The sequence below is a fragment of the Perca flavescens genome, chromosome 19 (assembly GCF_004354835.1).
Source record: "Perca flavescens isolate YP-PL-M2 chromosome 19, PFLA_1.0, whole genome shotgun sequence".
Lineage (NCBI taxonomy): Eukaryota > Metazoa > Chordata > Actinopteri > Perciformes > Percidae > Perca > Perca flavescens.
In genome coordinates this window covers 2,554,435-2,571,251 of record NC_041349.1, presented here as the reverse complement: position 1 = coordinate 2,571,251, position 16,817 = coordinate 2,554,435, and the positions used below count along the sequence as shown (strand labels likewise).

At 39.9% G+C, this 16,817-nt stretch overlaps 1 protein-coding gene across 1 annotated transcript in view; it reads right to left on the bottom strand.

The window, feature by feature from the left end:
- The window catches only part of LOC114574093 (zinc finger protein 239-like), a 51,710-nt gene that overhangs the window by 27,484 nt on the left and 7,409 nt on the right, over positions 1–16,817 (bottom strand). The gene's annotated exons all lie outside the window — the stretch shown is intronic.

Sequence of the window (16,817 nt, the reverse complement as noted above, 5' to 3'; positions counted from 1 at the left end):
GGAACAATAAGAAAGGCCTTGACATATGGCAGAAATGGTGGGAGGAAGATAGAAAAGGAAGGGATATTATAAAATACAAAAATCTGTCAGTCTAAAGAATTAAATGGAAAGGAGGGAGGAAATTATAATGACAAGACTCAGGGTGGATCACACAGGACTGAATGGCACCTTGTTTTTAATGGAGGAAAAGGAATAGTGAGAACTGTGGAAACTGTGGGGTTAAAGAAAATACTGAACATATAATATTGTATTGCACATTGTATGAGGTGGACAGACAGGTGGTTAAAGATAAGGTTCAGCAGGCAGGGCGGGAGGGGACTCTGATGGGGACAATGGGATCAGAAGGGGAGGGAGAGGAGATCAGGATCACCAGGAAGGCCTTATTTCAATTTTTAAAAGCTGCAGGGTTGTTGAGTAGAATATAAAATAATTGTAAAATGACATGATGATACACACTCCAGCACAGTAGGTGGCGGCATGCACCTAAAAGTTGTTTGCAATCCGCCATTAAAGAAGAAGAAGAAAAAGAACCCGGACGCGATATTACGAATCCCACTATGGCCACGCCAAGACCCGCCCTTCAATAGCGTTCACACACTACTATTGGCCAGGCGTCCATGCTTACATGTACAGGTCCTATCCCCTGACCAATCCCCTAACCCTAACCTTAACCACTCGAGGTAAAATGCCTAACCCCAACCAATTGAGCTGCTTCGTAGGGCGGGTCTTGGCGTGGCCATAGTGGGATTCGTAATTTTGCAACCCGCACTGGGAGGAAGCGGAAGTGGAGGGTGGCGGTAGTGCGCTAAGTTAGTCCGCATCCGCCGTTAAACAAGCAACAGAAGAAGAAGAAGAAGGAAGCGGAAGTCTCGTTGTTTGACTGGGATGTGTGGCTGGCGGCGGGATAGCTGTGCTGTTTGTTATTAGTGAGTTTGAAGAAGACAGAGCTCCAGGTAAACCCGCACACACTCAGCTAAACACTTTAAGAACTGCTCTTTTACACGGCACTCAGAGACAAGAGAAGACAGAGCTGCGCATGCGTTAGCTTCCCATTCGGCTGCTTAATGCTAACGGAGCTGAGCAGAAGCTAGCTAGCTCTTTCATATGGCTCTTTGTAGTTTAGCTTATTTAAAGCTAATGGACTTGCTCTTACTACTTGTTGTCTGGAGTTTACACCTCCAGGGTTGAAAGCACTTAACCGGAAGTCTCTTTGAATAAAAGCGTCAGCTAAATGACATGTAATGTAATGTAGCAGGCTAGCTAGTAGTTCATATTCATGTGTTGTTGCGACGCTGAAGTTAGCTTCCCATTCGACCCCCGTTTGTTTGGGAGGGAAACGTTCCTTTGTTTGTTGTTCTCTCTCTCCCCTCTGAGGCTGAATAAGTGGAACATGAATACCGCACTCACGTGGGTCCCGTGTAATATGACCGCTAGAGTTTATTGGAAAATAGCGTTGGGCACCCTGACTTTGATGAATTTACTGTTGATCAGACCCCAGATTATGGCGAGTGGATAGTGCCACGGATAACCTACTGAAGGAGACTGTCGTGTGACTCTAACGTGTGGATTGACTACACTGTCGCCAGTGTACATCGTCGATGATAAGTACGCCGCCACACCTAGTGTCGTCGCCAGACGTGCCCCCCAAAAAAAACAAATTGAGTGAATTCAAGTTCAATATACAGTAAGCCTATAGCCTATAGGTTTAAATGTATTTCAATTCATTCAATATATTTTCCAGGCCCTTTAGCCATTATACAAGTAGCCTACTGACAGTATAAAAATAATACGATGAATTAAATTGTAGTATCTCATCAGCTTATGTGACATGCGCACTGTTGGAAGAATGCGTAACTCTAACATTGACTGAACATCGGCGCCATCTACTGGATTATTGGCACTAATTGCCTTACTGTTTATAAGCTTTATAGATCTATTTACATGTAACTTTATGTACATATGTTTGATATGTATGCATGTATACACTTTATTATATACAACTTATATATGTAGCCTACATAGTAGTGAAACCTTCATGTTTAACTTACCTTGTTTATCTTTGTTTTTAGCCATAACTTATGTCTGTTTCTGTGTTGAAAGCTACACCTAGCCAGACTCAAATTCCCTTGTGTTTACACTTACATGGCCAATAAAGCAGTTTCTGATAAAAATCCGAAATATACTGTAAGTTCTTTATTTAGTATCTTTGCAGAGACCCCCAATTAAAAAAGATTTGATTTGAGTCAAAGGCACCACGGTCTCGCTGTGTGGGCTGGCTCTCTGTTCTTTATCTAGCTAGTTGGCCTAGCTAAGACCAGCCAAATCACTGACTTATTTATTATGTAATGGGTAAATGTCAATCAATCACCTTCATATTTGTTTTAACGTTGAATACCCTTAATAGTTCATTTGTTTGTATTTTTTGAGTGAACTGACGTTCATTTTGGGTAACAAGTGGACGCAACTATCACTAAGGCTGCAAGCTCCCCAGCTATATCAGCTGTTATTTTTATGATTTTGATCATATATCTTGTGACTATACCTTCGTTACGGTCCTAAGGAGGCATAAGACAGTTGCTGATTGTTGCTGATTTTGGTTAAATATGCCAAATTCCTATTTTATTTATGATTGTTGTTCAAACGGCATCTGTCTCTTGTTGCCATGGAGACATTTCGAGTGTTCATTCAGCAGTTTCATACTTTTTTTTTATAAGCATGATGATATTATTAGCCACACATTATGAGTAACACATAAGAACCAGAAAGTAAGCAAAAGAACACTAACAAAATGTGAATCTAAACAATGATAATATACTTTACTCTAGTTCAATATTAAGGGAAAAGTCACCCTGACGACGTACATAGTTCAGACGTCTTTAGTTAGTGAAGGCGTCTGTTTCACACGTTTGTAAGGCGACGTACTTAGTTTAGACGTCTTTAGTAGGCGTAGATTTGATGGGAATTCTAAACATACGCCGTCGCCGGAAAACGTTTCTAACATGCACTCGCCGCCTAGTCACCGCTGGTCTCTCGTCTGTAATCCCTATTAAATCAATTCAAAATTCCACACGGTTTGGCGATGACGGGGAGGGTAACCTGCTCCTTCTCTTCTCCTGGTTATCCTTTGAATGACACAATCCACTCGCCATACCCAGATGAGACAAGAAGCTAGGCTAACATTAGCAAACGCTGCAGTGACTTTCCCTCTGCCTCTAACGTCCGGCTGCAAGAGAAGCTGTATAAAAAATAATAAAAAAAAAAAAAAAGAGAGAGAGAGACGCTGTATTAACGTTACTGTTTAAAACGCTTTCCAGGTTAGTGGGGGTGCATACCGCTCCAAACATTAAAAACGTAGTAATCTTCCCCCAGCGTTTAGTTTGTTGCTAAACTGTGTGTAAAATGAGTGGTGATGTTTGTTTTCAGGTCACGTTACTGTTAACGTTCAAACAGGCCTGCGTGTGTGTTTTGAGAAATATCTTTATACTGCAAGGCTATATTTATTATATTAAAGGTATAGTGGAGGATTATCCCGAATTTTAGAAAAGAACCGCCCTCTCCACTTTTTTGAAAAAATGCACATGCTCAACCCTCTGCCTGCTCCTGAGAGGGAACGCCTATTAAACGTGTGCACGAGAGTGCACGGTTTACAAGTTGCTGTCGGCATGGCTCATACAAGCCTACTTTCTAAAAGAAGATTTGCACTTTTTCACAAATTGAGATGTTTACCGTGTGTGCGCGGTGCGTGACTTGTGCCAGGGCTAGCATTGCTAATCATAGCTTAGCTATCTGTGGAGTAGAAACTTGGCGACTGAGGCATCAGTGGGAAGCCCAACCTGTGCGTTTAGCGCACGCCAGCGTGTGAAATATTCCCCAAAAACACTGGTCTTGTTTCTTTCTTCAGAGGCCTTTCTCTTCTTGTCATACAATTCGTAGACACTTTTTCTCTTGCGACCCTCAGACATTTTGAAAAAACACGGTGAGAACGGCGAGCTTCAATGAATGGCTGAAACTGTAGCTCATTACCTATGCTCACCACACATATACACCTGAAAGTGTGCATGCGCAGAAAGAGAAAACTACCTAGGGACGAGCACGTACGACGGCTTTACGTAAACATATCACCAGAATGATTGACAACTAGGAGGACCAATAGTCTTGATGATCTACCCGGAAAAAGAAAATCCTCCATAATACCTTTTTAAGTTGGATATTAGATGTGAAAAGAAGGAAATGGTTCTAACATTGTACTTTAGATGTGTGAATCTCCCACACCACAAGTAATTTATATAGTTCTATTTCATAGTGATCGATCATCTATTCAAAAATGTTCTATTAAAGGTCCCATGGCATGAAAATTTCACTTTATGAGGTTTTTTAACGTTAACATGAGTTCCCCCAGCCTGCCTATGGTCTCCAATTGGCTAGAAATGGTGATAGGTGTAAACCGAGCCCTGGGTATCCTGCTCTGCCTTTTGAGAAAATGAAAGCTCAGATGGACCAATCAGGAATCTTCTCCTTATGAGGTCATAAGGAGCAAGGTTACCTCCCCTTTATCTGCTTTGCCCACCCAGAGAATTTGGCCCACCCATGAGAGAGAAACATCATGGCTTTCAAATGAGAAAAGTGTCAGTTGGTTAAGACCACACCCCCACCTTCCACCTTGCCCCCCCCTCTCTCTCTCCTCCTCAATAGCTACAGACACAGAAATGGCACATCCTAAGGAAAGCTCATTGTGGGACTGGCTCTAGTGGCTGTAATTCTGCACCAAGGCTGAATTTCGGGAAAGAGACTTCAGATACAGTATTAGGGGACCACTAAGGTCTATATAAAAGAGACTTCAGATACAGTATTAGGGGACCACTAAGGTCTATATAAAAGAGACTTCAGATACAGTATTAGGGGACCACTAAGGCCTATGTAAAAGAGACTTCAGATACAGTATTAGAGGACCACTAAGGTCTATATAAAAGAGACTTCAGATACAGTATTAGGGGACCACTAAGGTCTATATAAAAGAGACTTCAGATACAGTATTAGGGGACCACTAAGGTCTATATAAAAGAGACTTCAGATACAGTATTAGGGACCACTAAGGTCTATATAAAAGAGACTTCAGATACAGTATTAGGGGACCACTAAGGTCTATATAAAAGAGACTTCAGATACAGTATTAGGGGACCACTAAGGTCTATATAAAAGAGACTTCAGATACAGTATTAGGGGACCACTAAGGTCTATATAAAAATGAAATCATGTTGGCTGGTCAAACTCAAAGAAAATCGGAATCGGCCTAGAAAGTTGTAATTGGTGCATCTCTAATTGATGAGCTTACTTTTCTTGTTACTTCTTCAAATGGTGCTAGGTAGCAACCAGTGTGCTGGGCTGGTCCTGGTCAGCAATGTAAGCACAGAGGACTCTCTTCTGTTCCAGAAGACTCTGTATGTCGGTGATTGAGGCTACTGTGCATGTAGCTTGTAGCTCCAGTTAATAACTTTTGTGGCTTACATTTTAGTAGTTATTTCAGTTTTAATGCAGGAGATACTTGACACTCTGAAGTCCTATGGATTGGTCACCTCATAAGCCCTTGCATTCCACTCAAACAGAACATTTTAATATAGTAAAACATGTTAAACTATAATTCACTCCCACTTCCCATTAGTTCTTCTAACCCTTGTATCATTATCTCTACATGTTTCCCCCTTGGGTCTACCAAAGGAGCCCTCAGCAGACGTCAAGCTGGCGACCGTAGCAGGAAAGAAGGCCGAGGAGGAGGAGCAGCCTGCAGCAAAAGTAGCAGCGGCAGCAGCAGCCACAGCCACAGCAGTAGCAGTGAAGGAGGAGGAGGAGGAGCAGCCTGCAGCACCTCCTGCAGCAGTGAAGAAGGAAGAGGAGGAGTATGTGGTGGAGAAGGTTTTGGACCGCAGAGTGGTGAAGGGAAGAGTAGAGTTTCTGCTGAAATGGAAGGGGTTCTCAGAGTAAGTAGGAGTCTATAATATTAATACCTGGTGTTCTTGGTCCTGAGATACAAATTGTATATAGTAGCATAAATTCCGGCATTGTATTATGCCCTCAAAGTTGAAGGTTTGGTATTTTGACATTAAGTTGCAGACCTGCAAATAACCTTACAAAATGGCAATAGAAAAAAGGAATAATATGAATTAGTAATTAAAGTAAGAATTTATTGCCTAAAAACAAAGCCTGAGGAGATTTTCTTCTGTCTGCACTCACCTTTCCAGTGAGGATAACACATGGGAGCCACAAGAAAACCTGGACTGCCCCGATCTTATCGCAGAGTACATGCAGAAACACAAGGAGAAGGAGGAGAAGAAGAAGGAGGGAAAGAGGAACATTGTCAGTGAGGCCTCGGGAGACTCAGAGGAGCGAGGGAGCAAGAGGAAGAAGAAGAAGAAGGTGAGTGAAGGAAAGAGGTTACTCCAGACTGAAGAGTCCCAGAAATCTAATCTCAATATTAATGAATGCACACAGAGGGTTTCACAAATGTCTTTTAGGATTTATATTTAAATTACTCTCCACATACACTACCGGTCAAAAGTTTTAGAACAACCCAATTTTCCCAGGTTTTTATTGAAAATCATGCAGTTCAATGTCTTATTGTACTCTGAAATGAAAGAATAGAAATGGGGTTTAAGTCTGGTGACTGTGCTGGCCACTCCATGTTTTTAAGCCCACCATCTTGTTCTTTTTTTGCTAATGTAGTTCTGGCATAGCTTGGACTTATGTTTTGGGTCATTATCTTGCTGTAGGATGAACCCCTGACCAACTAGGCCCGTACCAGAGGGTACTGCATGGCGCTGCAAAATGCTGTGGTAGCCGTTTTGGTTCAGGGTGCCTTTCACTCTGTACAAATCACCGATCCTGGATCCAGCAAAACAGCCCCAGACCATCATGTTTCCTCCTCCATGTTTGACAGTTGATGTCACACACTGAGGAACCATCCTTTCACCAATTGATGGCGTACAAAAATCCTGCGTGATGAACCGAAGATTAAAGATTTTGATTCATCAGTCCATAACACCTTCTTCCAGTCTTCAGTAGTCCATTGTCAGTGTTTCTTGGCCCAGGCAAGCCTCTTTTTCTTATTCTGACGTCTTAGCAATGGCTTTCTTGCTGCAACTCTTTACAGTTGAAACTGAGACTTTCTTATTATGACCACTATTAAGCTGTGCTTGAAGCTGTTGTCCTGTGAGAAATTACTTTCACGATTGGTTGGTGATAAAAAGGAAATTACCATATTTGGATCTGGCAGCATTAACCGTGTGATGACAGGATGGAGACAGCGAGCAGCGTGATGATTTAGAAAAACAACTTTTGTTGAATTTAGGAGAAATCTACAAACGCAAACAGACAAAGTGTAGTAAAATAAAGACCTAAATGAAAATGTTGTCTGACATGCCTAGTGCCAAACTCCCTTGTGTGGAAGGTATTTAGGTTTGGGTTTCAGCAGAAAGGGGGGAGGGACTGAGAAGTTGTCGATGTTCAAATTTGTTGGCAAAGTCCTGGCTCTTCACAATCTTACCTACAGCAGCTTTAAAGAATGAAAAACACCCAGAATGTATGAATGGTTTGTGTTATTTAAAAGTTACCATGGAATTCCTAACCACGTAAAACTGAAGCAAGTTTTGAACATTGTCCCCATTCATTTGAAATCTGGGAAACATTTTTGAATATTTATGAAATTAAAAAAAGTTATGAAGAGTACATTTCCTTCCATAATAACATCTCTCATTTTCCTTCATTTTGTCATAAATTATTGTATGAAGAGTTAAAATTGTGAGTGAGAGCAAGTCCAGGTTTTAAAGGATATACCATGGTCTGGGTGAATACTCGATTCTGATTGGCTGCAGGGTGTCCATAAAAAAGTGATGTAGGACACCTTCTGGTTTCTGGTGAAACTGTCTGTTTCCTGTTCTAAATGAATGTGCTACATTAAAACAAAAAGGAAATGTGAATCTGTTATCTTTAACACTGTGTGCTGCTTCAGTGCCTCGTCCTCTTGATTTGTTAGCATAGCGTTAGCTTTCTGGCTCGTAGCTAAACTGAAGGGTTCTATCAGCTGAGCGGACTATAAATATTTCCGGTTGCTAAGGGTGACAAGCCGTATCTAAGGTGCAAACAACGTTTGCATTGAATAAGAACCTGATGGATGGGAATGATTGTTCCAGGTATTAGTCAAACCGTAAGGAGTTACCAGGGAAACAGTTATTGTTTGTAAAAACTTTATATTTTGATTGTAAAACGAATTCAAATATAAACTAATGTTTTAAAAATGTGTTATTTAGCAAGTGACCATGGTATAAGCAGGTTAATGCTCTTCGAGGTGTCCATTGTCAGGTAGTAATGGACGACGGCGAGGCGTGAACCCTCCGACACGCAGCATCGGGCGTTAACCCTTACTTCACTAACTCTCTCTCTCTCTCTCTGTTTGTCTGTTGCTATAGAAACGGAGAGGAGGAGAGGGACCCAAACATCACCACTGTCAACACTGTGACAAATCCTTCACAACATCTGGATATTTAAAGATTCATCAGAGAGTTCACACTGGAGAGAATCTACACAGCTGTGATCAATGTGGGGCAGCTTTCACACTACAGAGTACCCTAAAAACACATCAACGCATTCACACTGGAGAGAAGCCGTACAGCTGTGATCAATGTGGGAAAACTTTTACTAGGAGTGATGGCCTAGAAAGCCACCAACGTGTTCACACCGGAGAGAAGCCTTACAGCTGTGATCAATGTGGGGAAACTTTTTCTGAGAGTGGTACCCTTAAAAGACACCAGCGCATTCACACTGGAGATAAACCTTACAGCTGTGATTTTTGTGGTAAAACCTTTTTCTCTGAGCGGTAGCCTAGAAAGCCACAGACGTGTTCACACTGGAGAGAAGCCGTACTGGTGTGATCAATGTGGGAAATCTTTTACTGTGAGTAGTCACCTTAAAAGACACCAGCTCATTCACACTGCCTCGTAGTGAACATGTTTCCGAGCCAAGCTGTTTCCTCCTGCCTCCTCCTCATGCCCTGATAGCTGTGTTGTTATATTCTGATCTTCTCTCCACATTGAAGGCTGACCAGCAGTAACTTGATCTTCTCAACACCATGGATGTTATCCTGGCTACAACTACATACTGCTAGCGCTATTTAACTAATTCTGCAACGAATGAGTATTAGTTCTCAATTTAAATAATCCCATCACTGTTTACTAAGGTAATGTCAAATTGCTGAAATATTTAGTTTATTGTCCTTTAAGACAAAGAAAAGAAGCAAATCTTCATAACTTGAAAGCTTTAATCAGAACATGTCTGCTGCTGCTGCTTAAAAAATGACTTGAACAGTTAATAGGCTCATTGGAGATGAGCCAGATCTGCGCAGAATTGATCACCGGCAATCACCGCCCAATGCATGCTGGGTAGATTTATGTCTGACTTGATCCCGACTTTCTCTGACATCATTCACACGTGGACAACGTTAATCTCACGAGATCAAGGCAGCCGCAGTTTTTAGGGCCAGACGCCGCAGTTGCTCTCCACCGACTGAAAGACCCAGGCGGACCCAGGGGCATGCTGGGAAACACCGGCCTCTCAGCTGATCTAACAGCTGATTGGTTCAGAATCGACTCAACATGATGAGGTTTTATATAAACTGTTTTATTGATTTTGATTTGGAGGGATTTTATCTGTTATGTGTCTGATTTAAAGGCTTATTATTGTGAACAGAACACATGTAGTGAGGCTGATAGTGATGTTTAGAAGTCAGAGAGACTAAATCTGATCAGATTACAGATCATCTACAGTCTGTTGGTAATTAAAATCAGCAACAGATCACATGTAGATCATTCTGACAGCTACTCTGTCATAATAGAAACAACTGGAGACTGTGTAGGAGCTGATATATATGGGTCTGATAACATTTTATTAAATCAGAAACGGACCACAGTGTTTCTGACACTTCCTGTTCAGCCTGAAGGCTGCTGGTATCAGCTGATGACTGAGACTTGAGAGCAGATTTTTTACAGCCGAGGAGCAGTTCATCTCCAACGAGCCTGATATGTTTAAACTGTGTCTGTGCGTTTGGGACAGACAGCTGATCTTAAAGACTCTAAAGATTAAAGATATTTTGTACTGCTTTTGGATGTTCATGTAAAGAAATGCTAAACAAAGCTACATGGAATAACATTTCACAGATGGAAAATATGTTTTACAATATTTAACTATTACTAAAGTGTAATATCACAAAAGGTAACATTAATCCTTCTTTTAAGCTAACCATGAGTTAAGTGACTGTCCTGATACTGAATTAAGCTAACGCTAGCTTGTGTCAGGTAAAGTATTTGTTATTTCAGTAATTAGTAATACCTCAGTAAGATGCTGAATATGAAGTTTGTTATGTGTGTTACTGAACAATTTCTTTAATTGTGGATAGACCAGCTGGTTGTATTTGGGGGGAATTTGCGAGCTTTTGGTTAATTCTGGCATTTTTAAAACATTGGTTTTATTAATTTGTTCTGTCCTCTTCTTAAATAAACTGAATAGAATTGAACTTTCACATTAAGTTTCTTACTTTTTTACATGTATTCTTTGACACTCTTATGACTCCATATCATCCTTCAGTTTATCACAAACATTCAACATCAGCACACATCTGGAGATACATGGTTTTCATTGGACAGGAAGGGAAACAAATATCTCAAGATCAGTTTATTATAAATTTATGTCTCACATTTGAAATTCTGCAGAAAATGCTTGTGAATGCTGAAAAGCTAAATTACTAAAGCTGAACTAGATTGCTGGCTTTAATGTGTAAGATTCTTCTTACACATTAAAGCCAGCAATCTAGGTAAAGCAGTGAGAAAAGTTGGAATGGTTTAAATTAGTAAAAATGTTAAATATATATACAGTGGGGGAAATAAGTATTTGACCCCTTGCTGATTTTGCAGGTTTGCCCACTTACAAAGAATGCAAAAATCTACAATTTTAATCATATGTACATTCTAACAGTGAAAGACAGAATCCCAAAGAAAATTCCAGAAAATCACATCATATGAATTTATTAAAATTGATAACCATCTGATGAGGAAAAACAAGTATTTGACCCCCTGGACAAACAGCATGTTAATATTTTGTAGAAAAGCCATTATTGGCCAGCACAGATGTCAAACGGTTTTTATAGTTGGTGACAAGGTTTGTGCACATTTCGGCAGGGATGTTGGCCCCTCCTCCCTGCAGACAGCCTCCAAATCATTCAGGTTCGAGGTTGTCGCCTGGCAACTCAATTTTAAGCTCCCTCCAAAGATTTTCAATCGGATTCAGGTCTGGAGACTGGCTAGGCCACTCCAGAACCTTGATGTGCTTCTTCTTCAGCCACTCTTTTGTTGCTTTGGCGGTGTGCTTAGGGTCGTTGTCGTGCTGAAAAACCCATCCTCGACCCATCTTCAGCTCTCTCACTGAGGGAAGGAGATGTCGGTCCAGAATTCCACGATACATGGCCCGTCCATCCTCCCCTCAATACGATGGAGTTGTCCCGTCCCCTTGGCTGAAAAGCACCCCCAAAGCATGATGTTGCCACCACCATGCTTGACGGTGGGGATGGTGTTCTTTGGGTTGTACTCGGTGTTCTTTGCCCTCCAAACACGACGAGTTGAGTTGAGGCCAAAAAGTTCTATTTTGGTCTCATCTGACCACATCACCTTCTTCCAGGCCTCTTCTGAGTCGTCCAGGTGGTGAATGGCGAACTTCATGCGGGCCTGTACATGTTTCTTCTTGAGCAGGGGGACCTTGCGTGCGCTGCAGGATTTCAATCCATGACGGCGTAGTGTGTTACCAACCGTTTCTTTTGTAACTGTGGTCCCAGCTGCCTTCAGTTGATTCATCAGTCCCCCCCTTGTGGTTTTGGGATGATTCCTCACCGTTCGCATGATCAGGGACACCCCACGAGGCAAGATCTTGTGTGGAGGCCCAGACCGAGGGAGGTTGGCGGTGGTGTGGTGCTTCTTCCATTTCCTGATAACTGCACCGACAGTTGATCTTTTCTCTCAAGTTGCTTTCCGATTCTCTTGTAGCCCATCCCAGCCTTGTGCAGATCAACAATCTTGTCCCTGATGTCCGTAGAAAGCTCTTTGGTCTTGCCCATGGTGGTGATGTTGGATGCTGGTTGTTTGGGTGTTGACAGGTGTCTTTTATACAGGTAACGAGGTGAGGCAGGTGTATTTGATGTAGATAATTGGTTCGGATTGGGGCTGTGTCTTAAAGAAAGACTAACTGGCTTGTAGGAGCCAGAATACTTGCTGTTTGTCCAGGGGTCAAATACTTGTTTTTCCTCATCAGATGGTTATCAATTTTAATAAATTCATATGATGTGATTTTCTGGAATTTTCTTTGGGATTCTGTCTTTCACTGTTAGAATGTACATATGATTACAATTGTAGATTTTTGCATTCTTTGTAAGTGGGCAAACCTGCAAAATCAGCAAGGGGTCAAATACTTATTTCCCCCACTGTATATATATATATATATATATATATATATATATATATATATATATATATAATAGCAAGAATGTATTATTTAAAAGTGGAATATTTTAGGGTTCTCTGAAAGTCTAGTGTAGTATGTAGAAAATAAGTCATAGTATAGTACAGAGGTCGGCAACCTTTTTGATATGAAGTGCCCTTTTCAACATTTCTTGTTTATTAGTGTGCCATGTCAACATTAAGTATAATTATGACATCACATCAAAATGTAATATCCAGGGCATCTGTAATTTTATTCCATAGCAACATTTGATAACATTCATTTCTCATAATCAGGACCTTGTAATTATTATTATTATTATGATTATGTAAACATGGTTTTAGTATGCAGCGGAACAGATTAACTAAGCTCAGCCCTCCTTTCTGCTGTACTATCATTCAATAACCTTATTACCTCGGGGTAAAAACTATCCCTGAAAGGTGTTGTTGCTTGGCGTTGGGATGCTCTGCCAACGTCTCCCTGATGGGAGGAGGGAGAAGAGATGGTGAGCAGGATGACGAGAGTCCTCCATCATACCTGGGGCCTTCTTAGTGCTGCTTTCCACTAAATGTTTTGGAGCGGTTCAAGTGGAACCCCGATGATGTTAGATGTAGTTTTGACCACCTTTGTCAGTAGATTAAGGTCATGTGAAGTAGCCCTGACAACCACACTACAGTGTTGCCTGTCAGTATACTCTCAGCTGTACAGCGGTACAAGTTCTGTAGCATGTAAAGGGACATACCGTATTTCTTGAGAGGGAGTCTGAGATGTGGATGTGTGTGTGTGTGTGTGTTTGTGTTTGTGTAGTTGCACTTGTATGTCTTGTTTGTTCTTGTTGATTATCTTGTTGTGTATTCCTATTTCTACTTCTGCTGTTTTTAATGTGAAGCACTTTAAGCACAAAAACATTTACTTTGACATAAAGCTAAATAAATGCAATGTAAAAGTCTGTGCTAGCTGCTAGTGAAAGCTAACCCTATACCTGCTATAGAAACTGCCTCAGTATTGTGTTTCATAATATAAAAAAGTATATTTTTTAATTTAAAAAAAAGTATTTTTCAAAGTTAATGTTTCTCTATTTTTGTAGGTCATCATTAACACTAAGTACCTGCACTGGAACAAAGTGTGAGAACATCTTCAAGTGTTAAAACATTAACATCAAACACTTATTCTTTTGGGTTTTCTGCGTTCGTCTTTGACCTTCAGTAACGTGTGTAGTTAAATTAAAATCAGTGGCTGGGATGTCTGTTAAATTCAGAGACAACCGGATATAAGACTGCAGATAGTTTCATTTCATTTCTATCCAAACATTCTTCTGACTTTCATCGTGTCAGAGTTCTGCTCTTCTTCTTCTTCTTCTTCATCATCTTCAGACTTTGTGCAGTTTAGCTTTTAACATTCAATCATTTTTATTGAAAACAATTCAACCAAAGGACAGCAGCTCCTTCACACCTGAGCTTTCTCCACCAACTCTACGGTAAGAGAAAACTAAAGACTCTGGCTCCTAACATTAGTTCTTGTCACTTTTTGTTTTTAATGTTTTTGTCAACTTGTTTGTTGACTCTTCAGTCACTCTTTTGAAAAAGAATTTAGAAATTTTTGCCACTTTTTTCTATGTATTTTTCAAGATTTGTCATTTCTTTTGATGTTTGTCACTCTTCGACATTTTTGTTGCATTTGTGACACTGTGTTGACCCTTTCTAAAACCTTGAAGTTAACTGTAATGTAAAGTAGTTAAATGTGATGTAATATAGTTAACTGTGATGTAATATAGTTGACTGTGATGTAATATAGTTAACTGTGATGTAATATAGTTGACTGTGATGTAATATAGTTAACTGTGATGTAATATAGTTGACTGTGATGTAATATAGTTAACTGTGATGTAATATAGTTGACTGTGATGTAATGTAGTTGACTGTGATGTAATATAGTTGACTGTGATGTAATATAGTTGACTGTGATGTAATATAGTTAACTGTGATGTAATGTAGTTAAATGTGATATAATGTAGTGTGTTTGTTATCATGTGATATTCCAGGTATCTCCTGTCTTTCAGGTAAATATACTTTATATTATTATTCTGTCTTAAAAAGTTCATATTTTTTTATGTTTTCACTTTATTGTTTGGTTTGTGTGTCTAACTTCATCTCACTCCATCAGGACTTCATGGATTTCTTCTACAGAAAGAAATCTGCTGAACCTGTATATGAAATGTATTTAATTCTGTGTGTTGTTATTGTATGGTGTACACATATATTATAATCTTTTATGGGAGTTTAATTTTAAAAATGTTAATTTATCCTTTATTTTACCAGGTAAAAGAATCACATTGAGATTACAATCTCTTTTACAAGTGAGCCCTGGCCCAGAAGGCAGCACATAGAGGATCCACTTTAACAGACAACAAGTAACAGACAGACAGGGATGGACAGGAATAATAATTAAGAAATTAACACAGAAAATCACATTTTATAAAGAAGTGCAGACATGTTGATGTATTGGATTTAGGTAGGACTTGAATTCAGTATGTCAAATAAAAACCTGCAGTTTTAGCTGATATTGCAACTCATTCCATGAAGTTGGAGCACTGTAACTAAGTTTTGCCAAACTCTGTTTTAGTTTGTGGAACATGATACAGTATGAATCTACTTGATCTTAGATTGTATTCAGATCTACTGAGGCAGCGGCAGGTGGAGATGTCCCTCAGGGAGGGGGGAGGGCAGCCACTGATCTTAACTACTGTGTGGAGCCCCTCCCTGTCTGCCCCGGTGCAGCTGCCCTACCAGACTGTGATCCAGTACGTCAGCAGGCTCTCCATGGACCAGCACTAGAAGGTCAGCAGCAGGTTGGAGTCCAGCTGGGGCTTCCTGAGGACCCTCAGGAAGTGGAGCCCCTGTTGAGCCTTCTTGATGAGCGCTGGGATGTTGTCTGTCCAGGAGATGTCAGCGGAGATAAGGACTCCGAGAAACCAGAAGGTGTGGACCCTCTCCACACACTCGCCGTTGATGTACAGGGGGGCTAGGTCTCTGCTGGTCCTCCTCAAGTCCACAATGATCTCCTTTGGTTTCTTGGTGTTCAGAGCCAGGTTGTTCTCTGAACACCAGGCTGCCAAGTTCAGGACCTCCTCTCTGTAGGCCGCCTCGTCTCCAAACTATAGTTTAAACACCAAGGTGGTTCATATTTTATTACTTTATCATTTCAAGTATTCATGGTAAGAACATGTGTTTCATAGTTTATTAAACAGATGTTTTAATTTATCTTCTACCCTCCTACTGTGCAATATTTAATATTTAATACTTTTGATAACACTGATAATTCTGTGCAATTTCATTATTTCACACTTCATATTACACTATGTATATAGCATCTCAGAACTGTGCACATTACCCCCCCCCCCCCAGTTTTTTCTTTTGCACAACTTATTTTATTCCATGTTTTTATATTTCTCTTACGTACATGTTGACACTGGAATCTGGTTGTACATGTGTATAATAACAATAAAAGGCTTTCTATTCTATGACTTTGCCGACATACTATACTATGACTTTTTTTCAACATACTATATGACTTTTTCTACATGCTATGACTTTCTTCTCAAAAATTTCAAAAGACTTTTTTTGGACATTTTTTATTCTTTTCTTTTAAAAATGTTCTACATACTATGACATTTTTTGACATACTATACTGAGACTTTCAGAAAACCTTAAAATATTCCACTTTTGTATAATACATTTTTGGTGTTATTAAACATTTTTACTAATTTAAACCATTCCAACTTTTCTCACTGCTTTACCTTCTTCTTACACATTAAAGCCAGCAATCTAGTTCAGCTTTAGTAATTTAGCTTTTCATTATTCACAAGCATTTTCTGCAGAATTTCAAATGTGACACATACATTTATAATCAACTGATCTTGAGATATTTTTTGTGATTTTTCCCTCCCTGTCCAATAAAAACCATGTATCTCCAGATGTGTGCTGATGTTGAATGTTTGTGATAAACTGAAGGATAATATGGAGTCATAAGAGTGTCATAAAGAATAATACACCTGTAAAAAAATGTGACACATACATTTATAATAAACTGATCTTGAGATATTTGTTTCCCTCCCTGTCCAATAAAAACCATGTATCTCCAGATGTGTGCTGATGTTGAATGTTTGTGATAAACTGAAGGATGATATGGAGTCATAAAGAATACTCCTGTAAAACAAATAAGAAAATGTGAAAGTTCAATTCTATTCAGTTTATTTAAGAAGAGGACAGAGCAAATTAATAAAACAAATG